Below are 19366 nucleotides of genomic sequence, written 5' to 3' on the forward strand. Positions count from 1 at the left end.
CTAAAAGCAAACTTACCGAATGGCCGCTCTGTTGAAACGCCACCTTCCCAAAAGGCAGCGTTGCCTCCAAGCCAAAGGACTGACTGCTGCTCAACAGAAAAGTCCAATAACGGACATGAAGTTGCCGGGGGGCGGGACTTGTCAGCGATTGGTCCAGACCCACGCGTCCATCACATCACTGTGAAGGCATGAACATTGTCCCACCGGCTGGGTCACTGTGTGACAGTGGTCTCACCGGCTCTGCCAATATGTGGAGGCAGTCTCACAGGCTGGGTCATTGTGTGACATCAGCCTCACCGGCAGCATCTCTGGAGAGGAGGAATGGGTGGCATTTCGGGTCGAGACCTTTCAGACACACTCTGAAGAATGGTCTCGGCACGAAACGTCACCCATTCCTTCTCTCCAGAGATGCTGCCTGTTTTGTGCGTGGGAGCTTGGGTGCGTTCCGCAAGCACCGAGACGGTAATAAATAAAACGTCTGTCCCCGCGGCCAGGGTGAATCATCCGGTGTGGGTGCCGGGGTCCGGTGGTCGGAGGGGGAGTGAATTACCCTGGTGTGGAGGTTGGGGTTCGATGGCGGTGCATAGCGGTCAGTGACCCATCTCACTCATTGGTCCAAATGAAAGTTCCCAATCTATATACTGTGCACACTCTTTATTCTGTCTCACTATTTATACTGCCCTGCACTCCCTATACTGCACCCCCTTTATTGTCCACAGTCCCTATACTCTTGACATTTCCTATACTATCTACGTACTCCTAATAGTGTCCAACCATACTATACTAAACACACTTCTCAAACTATCCCTAAACACTACACCTAAACATTAAACTATTGCATCTTTATTTGTTTTGTCATTGTTTAATGTGCTTATAAAACTGTAGCAGTTAATAATTTCATTGTTCTGTGATGCCGATGCATATGACAATTAAACACTCTTGAATCATGAGTTCCGCTTCCGAATTTTCTATCCTCTTGACCAGAACATCAATATTTTCCTGGAGTCTAAAGGTCCCTTCCTCACTGTTCACCACATGGCCAACACATGTATCATTTGCAGGCTTCCTCACTATTCCCTCTCCATTTAAATGTAACTAATTGATAAAGAAAACAAGGGACCATCGCACACATACATTAACCATCACCTCTGCATCCTACTGAGGAAATATTATACAAGTAGAACCGCTTGGATAGTGACTTTTATATAAGCTAAGTTGATTGCAAAAGAAAAGCTTAAAGTTTTCCTGAACTGAAATAAAGTGCAAACAGACACATACACACAGGCAAAGATGAATCAAAACATGGATGCCTGAACCTGAACCTGCTTAGCTTAGGTTATTACTTGGGGCAATTATAGCACTGGAGGAAATTGTATTTGATATGGCTTTGTGTTGAAGAATGGGAAGCTGAATAAGGGGCCTCTTCTTAGGCCATCTGCTCTGTCTCTATGGCACATTTTTGAGCTCTGAATGTGACATAAAGGTGAAGAGTTATGGCTTGTTATGCTAGGTTTGAGACAGAATTCAAGGCTGAGAGATGATAGACTGCAGTTAGCCTTGGCTGTGTAAAATTATAATGAGTGTGATAAGGAATAAGATGTAAATGAAGGAATAGTTGCTTTGAGAAATAATTAGATTGAGGGAGTTGTTTATAGAAGGTTGAAGCAGATGGAATTCTGACGTAATGGTCTGAGATGTACCTTGTACCTTGTGTTCTGTATGGTACATGAGATTGGAAATCCTGCTTCCCGATAACAGGAAAGGCACCAAACTCATATTAACTAAATTGACAGATTTACGACCCATGTATCTTTGGATGGGAGATGGAAATGTGCGTTTTGAACTTAGAAACTGTAATTCAGCAAACATATATAATTAATGTTTTAAAGACATAGGTAATGGTATTTCAAAATGTGTAAAATTATAGTAACACCAATTATGAAATGTATTGTCTTAGTAGAAAGGTACACTTTAGACATAGAAATTGTTTAGATTTATAGAAATATATTTTCTCTTAGTATAGAAAGTGTGTATGACTTGTGTGATCATTGTGTTATATACGTATCTTGTATTTTGAGGAGTGGTTTTGAAAAAGCTACTTTTATAACAACTAACCAGGTTTGCTTCTTAATAAACAGACACCACACAAACTGTTTGGTAGACCAGTTCAAAACTTTACTTATTATCGGCCGATGGAAGGGAGCGAGAATTCCAGCTAAGTGACCAATGTAGACACTCGACTGTCCTCGGTCCACTTCTCTGAACAACAGAATTACATTGCATTAAATAGTTTTTTTTTGTCCCCTTGGCACATTCCACAGACATTAGTCATGGTCAGAGGTACAGGAAAAGGTTTCCACAGAATGCATCACATCAAAGGCATTTTGTTTACATGGTACAAGATACTAAAAACATTGGCCATTTGGTTTAGGTCATTTTATCTTCAAAGAGATCACCCTAGCTCTTTCGCTGCTTCCTCTCTGTTGCTTGGAACTCCCCGTGTGCTGGTGTAACTGGTTCATGCTTCTCTTGTGTGGCACTGCATTTGCAACATAACAATGCCCTGTCACAAATATACTGTTTCCTAAATATACACCAGTGCCTTGGTTGTGGCAAAAACAGGTAGATTTAACTGGCCTTTGCAGACCTCTTACTGTCTGTAGTCAGGTTATCTTTGCTGCGCTTGTCATGTTTGACTTCAATTTTGTTTAAAAGGAGGTGTGTACCATCCTTTAAATGTGGGTTAGTCCGCAAGCTTGCCATTCTGAAGAAAGTTCAGTCCATGTGGGCTGGGCCACCCCAGAATACAGGGAGCATCAATAGCCCATCGTCCTTGTTTCCACAAACTGTTCAGTCAATCAAATGTATCCAGCGACGATGATCTTCAATCTTTACAGCAGTTCATGTTGTTAGCAACACTTGGTTGTTCTTTTCAATACAGTCTCAATTTCTTCTTGTCCCAGCACCATCATCGTATAGCTTTTATGGCCTTGGTCACTGGTTTCCAGCAAAAACTCCTCCAACCTGGGAATGTAGATCTGGCAAGACATGGGTTAATTGCCGTCCATACATAATTAGTTAATTGCCCAGGGTCTGTAGGTGGCTTCCCCCCACTCTCTAGGGGGTGGACACAGCAGCTTTTCCTGCATCAATAAAAAGTTGTAAATCTTGTTCACCAGCTGAGTTTCTCCAGCACTTTTGTCTACCTTTGATCCTCCAGCATCTCCAGTTCCTTCCTAACACTTCCCTGTGAACTTATTCTTTAATCCGATTATATCCGAAGAGGCTCTCTCCACCTGAATATTCAATTCTCCAAATATGTTCTCTTCCCCAATCTACTTTATCTTCTCACCTTTTATCCCTCATTGTGAGTTCCCTCAAACCCCCTTTTGTAAGCCATAAGACAATTTTTCATGTACCTTCATTTCCCTCACACAGCACATGCTACAGCCACATATTTTTTTGCTTGCATACAGTAATCTTGCTTCATTTGCATTTTAAAAGACAACCTCTGTTATCATATCAAAACAATCTTTCCCAAAAGAACTCACTCAGAATCAGTAATCAATAATACATTTTATTTTTCTCTGTAATTTTGACATTTCCAATCTCATTTAACACTTTAATCGGGATGAGTCTTTTTTTTAAAAACTTGGTTCAAAAGATTTATAATCAACCAACACATTTTATCATTCGAGTATAGCTCCGCCCCCCATTCATGCCTGTTTCTTAACGGAGCACACCATAAACTGTTCATTTGCATTTTAAAGGACAAACTTCTTAAAGCGACACACAACTTTGCTCATTGCTTCGAATTTCACACATTCCACATACAAAAAACATTGCTTTACAAGCAGTACATATACAAAAACCTTGTTTTGCCAGCAGTATATAATATTTCATCTACAAAGACGTCTCTTTGTAATTTACTTTCCCTTTTTCTGACAAGACTTCTGTTTACCAAAATCCTGGTTACCTAACCCTAATTGGACATTGATCCAGATCATGATTAGTCAGACTCCCCTTGACTTTTCAGTCTCCCTACCCTATCCTCATTTCTCCATTGAATTTTCCTTCATCCCCAATTTTTTATAACTTAGTTGCTTGTCAGAAAAAGGATTTACCCCAGGGTAATTTTGTTTTGCAATCCCCATTGACTCTTTCCACCATCCCAGATGCCTGCGGGTGGTGTACACAGTGAATTGCTGTCGGATATTAAAATGTGCACATTTTTCCTTATTAATAGTGGTTAAAATGTGGACCACTGTCTGAACTTATAACAATAGGTAGGCCAAACCTGGGAATAACAACAATGTTACTGTAGGTTCAGCAGTATTATTAGTGGTTGGTAGAGCTTCACTCCACCTGCTAAATAAATCTAAAATCACTAAGCAATATTTATAACACTGAGCCCTTGGCATTTCAATAAAATCAATCTGTATGCAATCAAACGATCGTGATGGCATTGGCGTCACCGCTGAGGGCATCTTATTTGGTTTGCCTGGGTTACTTCGTTGGCAAATTTTACATTCAGAGGCCTGCCACCACGTTTCCTTTGTTATTCTATCATTCCCTCCTTACCAGCATGGGTAAGACGGGTAAAAATGTATTGAATACACCAACTTGTCCAAGCGGGGTGTGCTGAATCAATGGCACAGCCCTCTTGTTTCCAGTTATTTTTATATATGAGAGGCGTCCCTCTGTAATGTACATACCTCCCTCATGTTTGGCAGGACTGTTCTATTTGATAGCATCTGTTTAGCTGCTGTCACTACTGCATTTGGATGTACAGGCTGCACTGTTTGGATACACTATCGGCAACTCATTGCCTTTTGCTATAGGGACCCCAGCACCAGTGTGTGCAGTACATTTAATAATGACCAGCTGTTCTGGTAGCATCAATGCCTTAAACAAATTACGCACAGAAAGGCATTCCCCTGCTCCCAATCCTGGGGAGCTTTGTAAGGTCAGAACTTCAAGGTATAGGGATGTTACTGACGGAACTGTCACAGGTAAAGATGCCATTGCTACTGGTAGAGCATAGGGAGGTGGACATCTCCCAAGATTATCGAACTCCCCATCTTCATTACCAAATAAGGTCGTCGTGCCAGACATGGTCTCCTCCAGAGGATTTACCAGTACTGGGTTTATTTTTTACTAACCATCACCTGTTTCTCATCTCCTGTTTGTCTTTTAATTCTTTTCTCTTGTTCCTCTGCCCACTGGCATTCTAGTTGCAATACTTTCCATCCTTTCATAGTGCTATCCTTGTTTCTTAACTCTATCCCCTTCTTACATGCAGTGTCCATCCAACTTCGATCTCTACTCTCCTCATGCTTCTTCTCTGCTTCTGCTTTCCACGTTTTAATTCCCTTCTTCCATTTCTTTCCTGCCTTCCTTTCCCATATCAACATCTCTACATTCCATGTTCCACCTACTGGCCAGGCTTCATCCCCTAACCATTTGGTCAACTTGTAACTTAACATTCTAAATATCTTATTATACTTAGGATTCAAATAACACATATGTTGGACTGTTATCCAGAGCATTCCCCATAGATAGATAGAGAGAAAGAGAGAGAGAAAGCAGACTTCTTAATTCCGAATCGTTCCAAATATATCAACCAGGCCGACTCACTACTCGAGACCCCAGTTTCTCAATTTGGCTGACTTTTTAACTCTTTAATATACGACCCAAGTGTCTCAACGAGGCCGACTCGCTAACCGAGACCCCCGTTTCTCAACCTGGCTGACTTCTTATCCCTTAAAATAAGCCCCAGGTGTCTCAACGAAGCAGACCCGCTAACCGGGACCCCCGTTTCTCAACCTGGCAGACTTCTTAACTCTTAAAATAAGCCCCAGGTGTCTCAATTAAGCAGACCCGCTAACCGGGACCCCCGTTTCTCAACCTGGCAGACTTCTTAATTCTTTAATATACAACGCCACTTATTTCTCAATCCGACAACTCTTCGGATGTCTCAATAAGCCAGACTAACCCCCGTATCTCAACCCGACAAATCACGGATGTCTCAACGAGGCCGATGAGCCCTTAGTAGAGAGAGAAAAAAAGAGAGATAGACACAGAGAGAAAAAGAGAAAGAGAAACCGCACAAGTCCTTCTTAAAAATATACACAATTCCTTCTTAAAAATACATACACAATTCTGTCTTAAAAATACATACACAATCCCTTCTTAAATAAAAACATATAAAGCCCAACTGGTCTTACCGTCGTCTGTTTCTAAGAACCTCAGCAGGGAACCAATTCAATGTCTGATGAAGGATCACAGATGTTCCCGGGAGTTTCTAGGGAGTCGGTCTGACAAGGGGGCCGATAGAGCTCCGTTATCTCCCTTCCAATCCCGGCAACCTCTGCAACCTCTTGCACATTCAGCTGTTGATGTGGTCCCAGCGAGGCCTGCATAACTACGCCAATGAAAAAGCTACTTTTATAACAACTAACCAGGTTCGCTTCTTAATAAACAGACACCACACAAACTGTTTGGTAGACCAGTTCAAAACTTTACTTATTATCGGCCGATGGAAGGGAGCGAGAATTCCAGCTAAGTGACCAATGTAGACACTCGACTGTCCTCGGTCCACTTCTCTGAACAACAGAATTACATTGCATTAAATAGGGTTTTTTTGTCCCCTTAGCACATTCCACAGACATTAGTCATGGTCAGAGGTACAGGAAAAGGTTTCCACAGAATGCATCACATCAAAGGCATTTTGTTTACATGGTACAAGATATACTAAAAACATTGGCCATTTGGTTTACGGCATCTTATCTCAAAGAGATCTCTCTAGCTTCTCCTCACTGCTTGTCACTTGGGAGACAATGTTATAGGATTTATTATCTCACACACCGCAACCTGAGGCAAGCCTAATTTGGGACTAAATATAAACTGTAAGCTAGCCCAGAAGCCAATTTAAAATCTTCTTATATTTTTAACTAAAATTTCGCTTCATCAGTTTTTCATAAGAGCCTACTGGGGTTTTGCTGTGTTGAAATAAAATAATTCTAAAACAAAGTTATAAAGCACAGGCAAATGAAGGCTGTAATGAGGCCAGGGAAGGGGGATCATGTGACTGATGTTGTAAATAACCAGAAGGACTCGGATGATTGGTTACTAGCTTGTCATACCCTCTGTATCTGAAATGTGTAATACCTATATTCCAGAGGGCTATTGACAACGCCCAGAAGATTGTCGGCTGGCCTCTCCTCACCTTGGAGGACCTACACAGTTCCCACTGTCTCAAGAAATCCCAGAACATTATTCAATTCAATTCAATTCAACTTTATTGTCATTGCACAGATACAAGTATGGGTACAACGAAATGCAGTTTAGCGTCAGTCCGTAGTAATAGTGCAATATAGAAATAAAAATACAGAATAAGCAACAATGTGGACCGAGAGACTGGAGAAATCTATCGGCGGGACTCCGAGTTCAGCAATGTGATGGTGTGGTTGTAGAAGCTGTTCCTCATTCTACTAGTACGAGACCTGAGGCTCCTGTACCGCCTCCCTGATGGGAGGAGGGCAAACAGTCCATGGTTAGGGTGGGAGGCGTCTTTGATGATCTTCCCGGCCCGTCTCAGACACCGTTTTCGGTGGAGGGCATCCATGGCAGGGAGCGGGGCACCGATGACGTACTGAGCGGTTTTCACCACCCGTTGTAGTGCCATCCTGTCCGCTACGGTGCAACTGCTGTACCATACCGTGAAGCAGGTGGTCAGGATGCTTTCGATGGTACAGCGGTAAAAATTGGTCAGGATCTGTGGGGACAGGTGAGCTTTCCTGAGCCTCCTCAGGAAGTAAAGGCGCTGCTGCGCCTTTTTGATCAGCTTGGAGGTGTTGAGGGACCAGGACAGATCCTCCGAGATGTGTACCCCGAGGAATTTGTAGTTGGAGACGCGCTCCACCTCAGTCCCGTTTATATAGATGGGGGTATGTCTGCCCCCTCTGTTCTTCCTGAAGTCAACAATAATTTCCTTCATCTTCTTGGAGTTGAGGACAAGGTTATTGTTGGCACACCAGGTTGTCAGGTGCTGGACCTCCTCCCTGTAGGACATTTCCCACGGTACAGATCAATGAGGCCAAGGACAGACTCAAAAACATTTTTTATCCCACAGCAATAACTACACTTAATGTAGCCACCAAATGAGCGCAGGTGCGCTACATACCAAAGGGATTGTGCAATCGACAGAAGCATGTATGGTTGTGTGTTTATGCTTGTTTTTTTCATGTTATTTATTTTAGTTGTTTATTTTAGATATTTCTCTTTTACGTATCGTTAGCTTTTAGATAATGTGTGAATGGTGCACTGACTGGTTGGCATTTTTAATTTCGTTGTACATGTTTACATGTTATAATGACAATAAAGAACCTAAACCTAAACCTATATAAATGCCATGAGTTTGAATCAGTTACTCCTCTCTGGACCCGCCCCAGAGCATCAGCTCTGTGTTGGAAGGTTCAAGAGACTAGTCTCAGCTGAATAAAGAATTGATTTTAACAGCAACAAGTGTTTGAGTCAAGTTGTCTTTAGATTGAAAGAACTCAGTTTAACACTGCCACTGACCTAATGTCAGATTCAATTTGTTACTTCCCTCTAACTCCAATGGAATATCAACAGCCCTGTTAATGTCCAGGTAGACTGCGTTAAAATTTAAATTTTATTGAGCCATCAAAAATGGGTACAGATTATGTTGCCATATCCAAGCTCATTTTTTCCAAATGTACATATTAAAACAGAACATTTGAGTATTATACAAACAATATGGATGGGCATGTTTATAAAAACAACATCAAATAATAAATCAATAAAAAATGAGGGGGAAAAAAAGTAAATAAAAATAAATAAATACATAAGTAAAGTGCAGAAGGTGACTACTGTACATAGGGAGCAGTTCAGTGCAATAATTATTTGTGAAGACTCTTGTTTCTAAAGCTTCTAACTCTTCTATCCCTTACTCATTATTTCATTAAAATGAGTGGTTTAGAGTGTAGATAGGTTTGTGTTTTGTGTCAGTATTCTTTTGTGCAAGAAATTATATAAATGGTTGCCAGATTATATTAAATTGATTGACTCTATCCTTTAGAACATATCTTATTCATTCTAAATGTAATGCACTGGTCAAGTCATGAAGCCACATTCTGGAATTGGAAGCTGTTGTTTTTTTTCCATGACATGAGCAGTAGTTTCTTTGCCGTAATGAGACAGTAGGAGAGGAATTGTCGTTGAACAGTTGTGAGTTGTCTTGATGTTTCAGATACCCTAAAGATGATTAATAAGGGCTCTGGGTTTAATGGGATGTTAAGAATGTCTGAGATATTCTTAAATATATCAGACCAGAAAGAGGTGAGTTTAGGGCACGATACAAAGCCATGAACAAGAGTAGCATCTGAGGAGTGACATTTATCACAAGTAGGAGAAACATTTGGATATGTACTGTGTGCCTTGGAGCAGAGAAGTCTATATATAATTTTGAACTGTATGAGTCAGTGTCTATCATTGTTTGAGCACCTATGTATAGCGATGTTACAAAAGTTACCTTCAGCGGCGCTGCAGTTCTGCCACTGATCATGTGATCTACTTTAGCGCCATGGGGGAGGGGGGGGGGGGGGGGGCGGGATTTAAATGCCGTTTTCTCCTGCTTATCAGAGGCTGCTTTCCTCGGGCTGCTAAGTTGCTGAAGAACAATCGATCGGACTTCCGTTCCCAATTTTTTTTCTAATTTAATCACAAGACAATTTAATAATTACATTAAAATAAAATGCGACTTCTAACGCCCTCAATGCCTACAACGTGACGGATCGCATGAAGGGGACAAAACATAATGTAAGTCATTTATTTTACATATAAACTTGTTTCTCGGGATGGTATTAATCTAATTTTCCTTTGCGAAAATGTGATTTGGGCCCCATACGAACCGGCAGTGTTTTTCCTGCCGATATGGAGTTCAAATTCACCGCAAATACAACGTTCCAATCGATCGCGTTCCAGAAGCAAGATGATTAAAATGCCCAATTATTTGGTAGAGAAGCCGTCTAAATTGTCTATATTTTGTGTTATTCTCTCTCTCTCCATGATCATTATTTTTAAACTAAATATTCACAACAGTTTGAGTCACATGTATTGTGCAAAAAACAATAATTTGATTATATTTTGGGTGGATGTTTCTAGATTAATTTATGGGAATTAAACATTAAATTCCTTCCATCTGGGATATAAATTCATGACAGTAAGACTTAAAAATCATGTTATATTGTGAATTCTTGTGTGAATGGGATTAATTTGTTATTTGGATACTTAGGCTATTTAAAAAAAAAATCATTTTCTTAAGAAATGGAATCTACAGGACATTGTTAATGGGAAAGTAGTGAGCAGAAAGGCATGTCATGTGTGGTTTGAAGAGCAAAAACTTGTAGTTTACAATGCCAAAATTGAAAAGTTGAGGAAAAACAAGGTGTACAGAGTTGCTTATTGATTACAATCTGAGGAGTAATGATGATGCTACTGATTATGATATGCCAATGTACCAGCTAGCAACTGGTCTTCTCCATAAAGACTTGCTCTATTGTAATTTATTTACCTGTCTGTTACGGACTTACAGCATATTATACAATAATATTAAAGGTCTGATCTTGAGAATATCACATTTTTGATTTTTCAAGGCAGTCTGGGTGTTTATTACTATTTCCGTCACGACGGTCAATTTTGTAATTAGCTACAATTAGGTAATTAACTAATTATATGCTTTAATTTCAGGTCATCCAAATAAGATGTTTCATATTTGTTTCAGAATGCTTCAATCTATAATAACTTTGGACAAAGTCAGCATGGATTTACGAAAGGTAAATCATGTCTGACGAATCTTATAGAATTTTTAGAGGATGTAACTAGTAGAGTGGATAGGGGAGAACCAGTGGATGTGTTGTATCTGGACTTTCAGAAGGCTTTCGACAAGGTCCCACATAAGAGATTAGTATACAAACTTAAAGCACACTGTATTGGGGGTTCAGTGTTGATGTGGATAGAGAACTGGCTGGCAAACAGGAAGCAAAGAGTAGGAGTAAACGGGTCCTTTTCACAATGGCAGGCAGTGACTAGTGGGGTACAGCAAGGCTCAGTGCTGGGACCCCAGCTATTTACAATATATATTAATGATCTGGATGAGGGAATTGAAGGCAACATCTCCAAGTTTGCGGATGACACTAAGCTGGGGGGCAATGTTAGCTGTGAGGAGGATGCTAGGAGACTGTAGGTGACTTGGATAGGCTGGGTGAGTGGGAAAATGTTTGGCAGATGCAGTATAATGTGGATAAATGTGAGGTTATCCACTTTGGTGGCAAAAACAGGAAAGCAGACTATTATCTAAATGGTGGCCGATTAGGAAAAGGGGAGATGCAACGAGACCTGGGTGTCATGGTACACCAGTCATTGAAAGTAGGCATGCAGGTGCAGCAGGCAGTGAATAAAGCGAATGGTATGCTAGCTTTCATAGCAAAAGGATTTGAGTACAGGAGCAGGGAGGTTCTACTGCAGTTGTACAGGGTCTTGGTGAGACCACACCTAGAGTATTGCGTACAGTCTTGGTCTCCAAATCTGAGGAAGGACATTATTGCCATAGAGGGAGTGCAGAGAAGGTTCACCAGACTGATTCCTGGGATGTCAGGACTTTCATATGAAGAAAGACTGGATAGACTCGGCTTATACTCGCTAGAATTTAGGAGATTGAGGGGGGATCTTATAGAAACTTACAAAATTCTTAAGGGGTTGGACAGGCTTGATGCAGGAAGATTGTTCCTGATGTTGGGGAAGTCCAGGACAAGGGGTCACAGCTTAAGGATAAGGGGGAAATCCCTTAAGACCGAGATGAGAAAAACATTTTTCACACAGAGAGTGGTGAATCTCTGGAACTCTCTGCCACAGAGGGTAGTTGAGGCCAGTTCATTGGCTATATTTAAGAGGGTTAGATGTGGTCCTTGTGGCTAAAGGGATCAGGGGGTATGGAGAGAAGGCAGGTACGGGATACTGAGTTGGATGATCAGCCATGATCATATTGAATGGCGGTGCAGGCTCGAAGGACCGAATGGCCTACTCCTGCACCTATTTTCTATGTATCTATGTATCTAACTGAAAATTTCATTCAGTTCTCTTAATTTTTAAGAACGTTATGCGCTTTAGACTGTCCTCGATCACAGTTTTTGTGCTAAGTCAATGGAAAAGCATTAGGGAACAAGATGCTAATTTCCGAGTATGAAAATGGGCATAACTTTTTTTATACTGAAGATATGAAAGTGAATTAGGTGTCAAATTAAACTTCTTTTTATGCTTTATCTGATGAGATAAATTGCAGACTTGATTTTTTAAATCTCAAAATTTTGTAACATTGCTACGATATATAGGTTTGAGGCTTTCCTCCCATATTTCATCTGGTATTTGCACATTTATTTCTTTTTCCCAATTGATCTTGCTAGAGGATTGAGAGGTTATTAATAGAAGGACATCATACATATAGGAGATTAATTTGTCTTTATATGGTGATGTTTTAAGGCAGTCATCTATTTGAAATTGTCTCTCAAATCCAGACAGATGCTTTCATATATAATCCCTGATTTGCAAGTATCTGAAGATGTTACTACTGGGAGTTCAAATTTATTTCATAGCTGTGTAAAGGTGGCGAGCGTACCATCGATATATAGGTATCTGACACTGTGAATTCCTAATTCACTCCATGTAGAAAAGTCTTATCTAAAATAATAAGATTAAACGAGAACTTACCAGTTTGAAGTTTGATCTTTATTTTATGAGGAGTTATGATGAGTGATTACGTGAAGAAGTCCCGCCAGTCTGCATGCGTGTCAATCTTCAAAGCAGCGGTGTGAAATCACAGATATCAGTAGTTGAAGTGACATAGTAAGATTAGAGATGAATAGAACTTCCATATGACCTTTATGATACGAGGGTTGGGAGTGGAGGGCACGTAATCGCTCATCGTAACTCCTCATAAAATAAAGATCAAACGTCAAACTGGTAAGTTCTCGTTTAATCTTACTGTTTTACTTCTGAGTCACGTGAGTGATTCCATGAAGATTTCAAAGCTCTGTGATTTCATGCCGTGGATATGAATCCATGCGACACACTGCCTTGGTTGACCCAGGATGAGTAATAACAAATAATGCATTCAAACATGATACAGACTTATACACGTTGATGCTTTAATTAACAAAAAGGTAAACAATAGCGACCCCTCTCTCAAGGGGGAAGCTACAAAACAGAATTTAAAATGGAGTGGCCAAATACCCCCGGTGTGGCAAGAAGTTTATGATAGAACCTTTGAAACGTCATTTCATTGGACCATCCTGCGGCCGCAAGGATTTGGTCGAGAAGGACATCCTGTGCCCTCGCTGCTGACGTTGATGCCGTCCTGGTGGAGTGAGATTTAAAAACATCAGTGGCCACTCGGCACAAGCCAGAACCTGTTTCAGCCACCTTGAGATGGTCTGTACTGACACCTTCTTATGAGGCTTTTTGTGACTGATGAATGTCGCTAATTCGGAACCTCTGAGGCTCTTAGTGACCTTGATATACTGCTGTAAGTGTGTAACTACACATAGGCGAAGGTCTATGGGGTATGCCATAAAATTAAGTTTAAGCCCCGACGTCCCTGGCCTGCTCTGCTTAAGTAAATCATAAACATAAAAGGTTATGTTATTTACAGTTGAAACCATGCTGTCCAGCCGAAACTTCTGCAACGTCTGGGCGCGTTGTGCTGAAACCAGTGCCATGAGCATAACCAGTTTAAGGGCGAGCCTGGACAATGACAGAGATTTTGCTGGAGCCCATTGGCGAAGCAGCGCGAGAACCACGCTCACATCCCAGATTTCCATGTATCTGAGCCTGGGGGGATTACAGTTGAAAATACCCTTCATGAACCGAGATATTAAAGGATGAGACCCAACAGAGTGTTGTCCTGATCCTTGCCACAGGTAGGACGATAAAGCACTCCTGGCATTGTTGATGGCACTATAGCTTAGTTGCTCATCAAAATATAGTGTGGAAAGAAATTCCAACACGTCAGGTACGCTTAACGTGTGATATGATATGTTCGACTGTAAACAGAGCACCTCCCATTTCTTGATATGAGAGATATATTGTTTTTTAGAACTATCCCTCCAGGCCGCAGTAATCACATCCACCGTACACTCTGATAGTCAGAGCCCCAGCAACGGTATTCTCAGAATCTGCAAATCAATAGATGAATACGATCATGTAGTGGATGATTCTCCCCAGTCACAGGATAAACCAGCAGGTTACTGCTTTTGGGGACAGCCATAAAAGGCTGTGTTATTAGTCTCAGAACTAGTGGAAACCATGGCTGTGTAGGCCAGTCGGGAACTACCAAAATGCCTGAGGCGGAGTCCTGCTCGATCTTAATCAAGCACCGACTGATGAGGCAAATTGGGGGAAATGCATATAAAAACATTCCACCCCAGTATAGCGAGAATGCATCTACTGCTACTGCCCCAGGGTCTGGTTCCCATGAAACGTACTTTGGTAACTGGTGATTCAATCTGGATGCAAACAAATCAATCTCTGGTACGCCATACCGAGCAACAATATCATTGAATATTTCACGATTCAACATCCATTCCGTGTTGTCATTGAATTTTCGTGACCTGTTGTCTGCCACCATGTTAAATCTACCTGGTAAGTAGATAGCTGAAATCCAGATGTTTCTTGTAATACACCAGTGCCAAATAAGTTTAGCCAACTTATCACATACCGAGTTGATACCACCCATGTGATTAACGTATGCTACTGCTGTAGTGTTGTCAATCTGAAGCTGCACATGCAAGTCATGCATATTAGTACAATATGCCTTTAAGCCATAGAGTGCTCCCAACAACTCTAAACAGTTAAAACCATGTGATTGTAGAATTAATGCCTCATGTATATTCCATCTGCCACCACAGCTGGAGATGGTATCAGTAGCTCCCCATCCTAGAGCACTAACATCAGTTTGTAAAATAACTGAATGTTTATCAATCCAAATTTTACTGGAGCAATGCCAAATATTCGTTATCCACCATTGTAACTCAGTAATGGCATCAACTGGTATCCGCAAGGGCCTATTGAAATGACCAGCATACTTTTTGAGTGCCTGCTCCTTTGCACGTTGCAAATTTTGATAATGTAAAGGTCAAAACTGCGCAGCTGGAAAAACAGCCACTAATTTGCCAATTATGCTAGCCACCTGCCGAATAGAAGATTGTTGCTCATCAACGAGGTTGTTAAAAGCTTCTATTAATTCTGATCTCTTGCCTGCCGGCAGAGTCACAGACATGTGAGTTGAATTAATGGTGAATCCCAAATAATCTATGACTCTAGATGGTATCAATTTGGATTTAACTGGATGGATGAGAAACCCCAATCTCTCAAACATGAGTTTGGTAGCTGAAACGGATAATTCAGCTGATTTCTGAGTCTTGCCTATGAGTCTTGCCTTCTGAGTCTTGCCTTTTGGGGAAGGTGCGACCTGTACAGAAAGGACGGGTTGCACTTGAACTCGAGGGGGACCAATATCCTGGCGGGGAGATTTGCAAAGGCTGCTGGGGAGACTTTAAACTAGTATGGTTGGGGGGAGGGACTCAAATTGGGAAAGCTAGCAGTCAGTGTGTGAGGCAGGAGGCAGAGAATGGTAGCACTCTGACCCAAAATGTAGGGGAGAGAGAAGAAAAAGACAATAAACAGAGAATAAGAGAGGGTGGGTTTCTTAAATGTGTATATTTTTATGCTAGGAGCATTGTAAGAAAGGTGGATGAACTTAGAGCCTGGATTGACACCTGGAAGTATGATGTTGTGGCAATCAGTGAAACATGGTTGCAGGAGGGCTGTGATTGGAAACTAAATATTCCAGGATTTCGTTGCTTCAGGTGTAATAGAATTGGAGGGGCAAGAGGTGGAGGTGTTGCATTGCTTATCAGGGAAGATATTACAGCAGTGCTTTGGCAGGATAGATTAGAGGGCTCGTCTAGGGAGGCTATTTGGGTGGAACTGAGAAATGGGAAAGGGGTAGCAACACTTATAGGGGTGTATTATAGACCGCCAAATGGGGAGCGAGAATTGGAAGAGCAAATATGTAAGGAGATTGCAGATGTTAGTAGTAAGCACAAGGTAGTGATTATGGGAGATTTCAATTTTCCACACATAGACTGGGAAACACATTCTGTAAATGGGCTGGATGGGTTGGAGTTTGTAAAATGTGTGCAGGATAGTTTTTTGCAGCAATACATGGAAGTACCTACTAGAGAAGGGACGGTGCTGGACCTCCTGTTAGGAAATGAGACGGGTCAGGTGGCAGAGGTATGCGTTGGGGAACAGTTCGGGACCAGTGATCACAATACCATTAGTTTCAATATAATTATGGAGAGGGTCAGAACTGGACCTAGGGTTGAGATTTTTGATTGGAGAAAGGCTAACTTTGAGGAGATGCGAAAGGATTTAAAAGGAGTAAATTGGGACAGTTTGTTTTATGGGAAAGATGTGGAAGAGAAATGGAGTACATTTAAAGGTGAAATTTTAAGAGTACAGAATCTTTATGTCCCTGTTCGGTTGAAAGGAAATAGTAAAAATTGGAAAGAGCCATGGTTTTCAAGGGAAATTGGACACTTGGTTCGGAAAAAGAGAGAGATCTACAATAATTCAAGTCAAGTCAAGTCAAGTCATGTTTATTTGTCACATACACATACGAGATGTGCAGTGAAATGAAAGTGGCAATGCTCGCGGACTTTTGTGCAAAAAGACAAACAACCAAACAACCAAACAAACTACAAACACAATCATAACACACATATACCTTTACATAATAAATAATGGAAGGAAAAACGTTCAGTAGAGTTAGTCCCTGGTGAGATAGGCGTTTACAGTCCGAATGGCCTCTGGGAAGAAACTCCTTCTCAACCTTTCTGTTCTCACCCATGGCAACGGAGGCGTTTGCCTGACCGTAGCAGCTGGAACAGTCCGTTGCAGGGGTGGAAGGGGCCTCTCATGATATTGTTGGCTCTGGAGTTGCACCTCCTGATGTATAGTTCCTGCAGGGGGGCAAGTGAAGTTCCCATAGTGCGTTCGGCCGAACGCACTACTCTCTGCAGAGCCATCTTGTCCTTGGCAGAGCAATTCCCAAACCAGATGGTAATGTTCCCGGACAAGATGCTTTCCACTGCCGCTGCGTAGAAGCACTGGAGGATCCTCGGAGACACTCTGAATTTCCTCAATTGCCTGAGGTGGTAAAGGCGCTGCCTTGCCTTACTCACGAGTGCTGAGGCGTGTGATACCCATGTCATATCCTCGGAGATGTTGACTCCCAGATATTTAAAACATATCTGTGGACTCCCAGATATTTAAAACATAATTATAGGCAGCATGGAGTAAATGAGGTGCTTGAGGAGTATAAAGAATGAAAAAAGAATCTTAAGAAATAAATTAGAAAAGCTAAAAGAAGATATGAGGTTGCTTTGGCAAGTAAGGTGAAAGTAAATCCAAAGGGTTTCTACAGCTATATTAATAGCAAAAGGATAACGAGGGATAAAATTGGTCCATTAGAGAGTCAGAGTGGACAGCTATCTGCAGAGCCAAAAGAGATGGGGGGAGATATTGAACAATTTATTTTCTTCGGTATTCACCAAGGAGAAGGATATTGAATTATGTGATGTAAGGGAAACAAGTAGAGTAGCTATGGAAACTATGAGATTCAAAGAAGAGGAAGTACTGACACTTTTGAGAAATATAAAAGTGGATAAGTCTCCAGGTCCGGACAGGATATTCCCTAGGACATTGAGGGAAGTTAGTGTAGAAATAGCAGGGGCTATGACAGAAATATTTCAAATGTCATTAGAAACGGGAATAGTGCCGGAGGATTGGCGTACTGCGCATGTTGTTCCATTGTTTAAAAAGGGGTCTAAGAGTAAACCTAGCAATTATAGACCTGTTAGTTTGACATCAGTGGTGGGCAAATTAATGGAAAGGATACTTAGAGATAATATATATAAGCATCTGGATAAACAGGGTCTGATTAGGAACAGTCAACATGAATTTGTGCCTGGAAGGTCATGTTTGACTAATCTTCTTGAATTTTTTGAAGAGGTTACTCGGGAAATTGATGAGGGTAAAGCAGTGGATGTTGTATATATGGACTTCAGTAAGGCCTTTGACAAGGTTCCTCATGGAAGGTTGGTTAAGAAGGTTCAATGGTTGGGTATTAATGGTGGAGTAGCAAGATGGATTCAACAGTGGCTGAATGGGAGATGCCAGAGAGTAATGGTGGATGGTTGTTTGTCAGGTTGGAGGCCAGTGACTAGTGGGGTGCCACAGGGATCTGTGTTGGGTCCACTGTTGTTTGTCATGTACATCAATGATCTGGATGATGGTGTGGTAAATTGGATTAGTAAGTATGCAGATGATACTAAGATAGGTGGGCTTGTGGATAATGAAGTAGATTTTCAAAGTCTACAGAGAGATTTATGCCAGTTGGAAGAGTGGACTGAAAGATGGCAGATGGAGTTTAATGCTGATAAGTGTGAGGTGCTACATCTTGGCAGGACAAGTCAAAATAGGACGTACATAATAAATGGTAGGGAATTGAAGAATGCAGGTGAACAGAGGGATCTGGGAATAACTGTGCACAGTTCCCTGAAAGTGGAATCTCATGTAGATAGGGTGGTAAAGAAAGCTTTTGGTGTGCTGGCCTTTATAAATCAGAGCATTGAGTATAGAAGTTGGGATGTAATGTTAAAATTGTACAAGGCATTGGTGAGGCCAATACTGGAGTATGGTGTACAATTTTGGTCGCCTAATTATAGGAAGGATGTCAACAAAATAGAGAGAATACAGAGGAGATTTACTAGAATGTTGCCTGGGTTTCAGCAACTAAGTTACAGAGAAAGATTGAACAAGTTAGGGCTTTATTCTTTGGAGCGCAGAAGGTTAAGGGGGGACTTGATAGAGGTCTTTAAAATGATGAGAGGGATAGGCAGAGTTGACGTGGATAAGCTTTTCCCACTGAGAGATGGGAAGATTCAAACAAGGGGACATGACTTGAGAATTAAGGGACTGAAGTTTAAGGGTAACATGAGGGGGAACTTCTTTACTCAGAGAGTGGTGGCTGTGTGGAATGAGCTTCCAGTGAAGGTGGTGGAGGCAGGTTCGTTTTTATCATTTAAAAATAAATTGGATAGTTATATGGACGGGAAAGGAATGGAGGGTTATGGTCTGAGCGCAGGTATATGGGACTAGGGGAGAATACGTGTTCGGCATGGACTAGAAAGGTCGAGATGGCCTGTTTCCGTGCTGTAATTGT

This window comes from Amblyraja radiata, chromosome 19, assembly GCF_010909765.2.
Source record: "Amblyraja radiata isolate CabotCenter1 chromosome 19, sAmbRad1.1.pri, whole genome shotgun sequence".
Lineage (NCBI taxonomy): Eukaryota > Metazoa > Chordata > Chondrichthyes > Rajiformes > Rajidae > Amblyraja > Amblyraja radiata.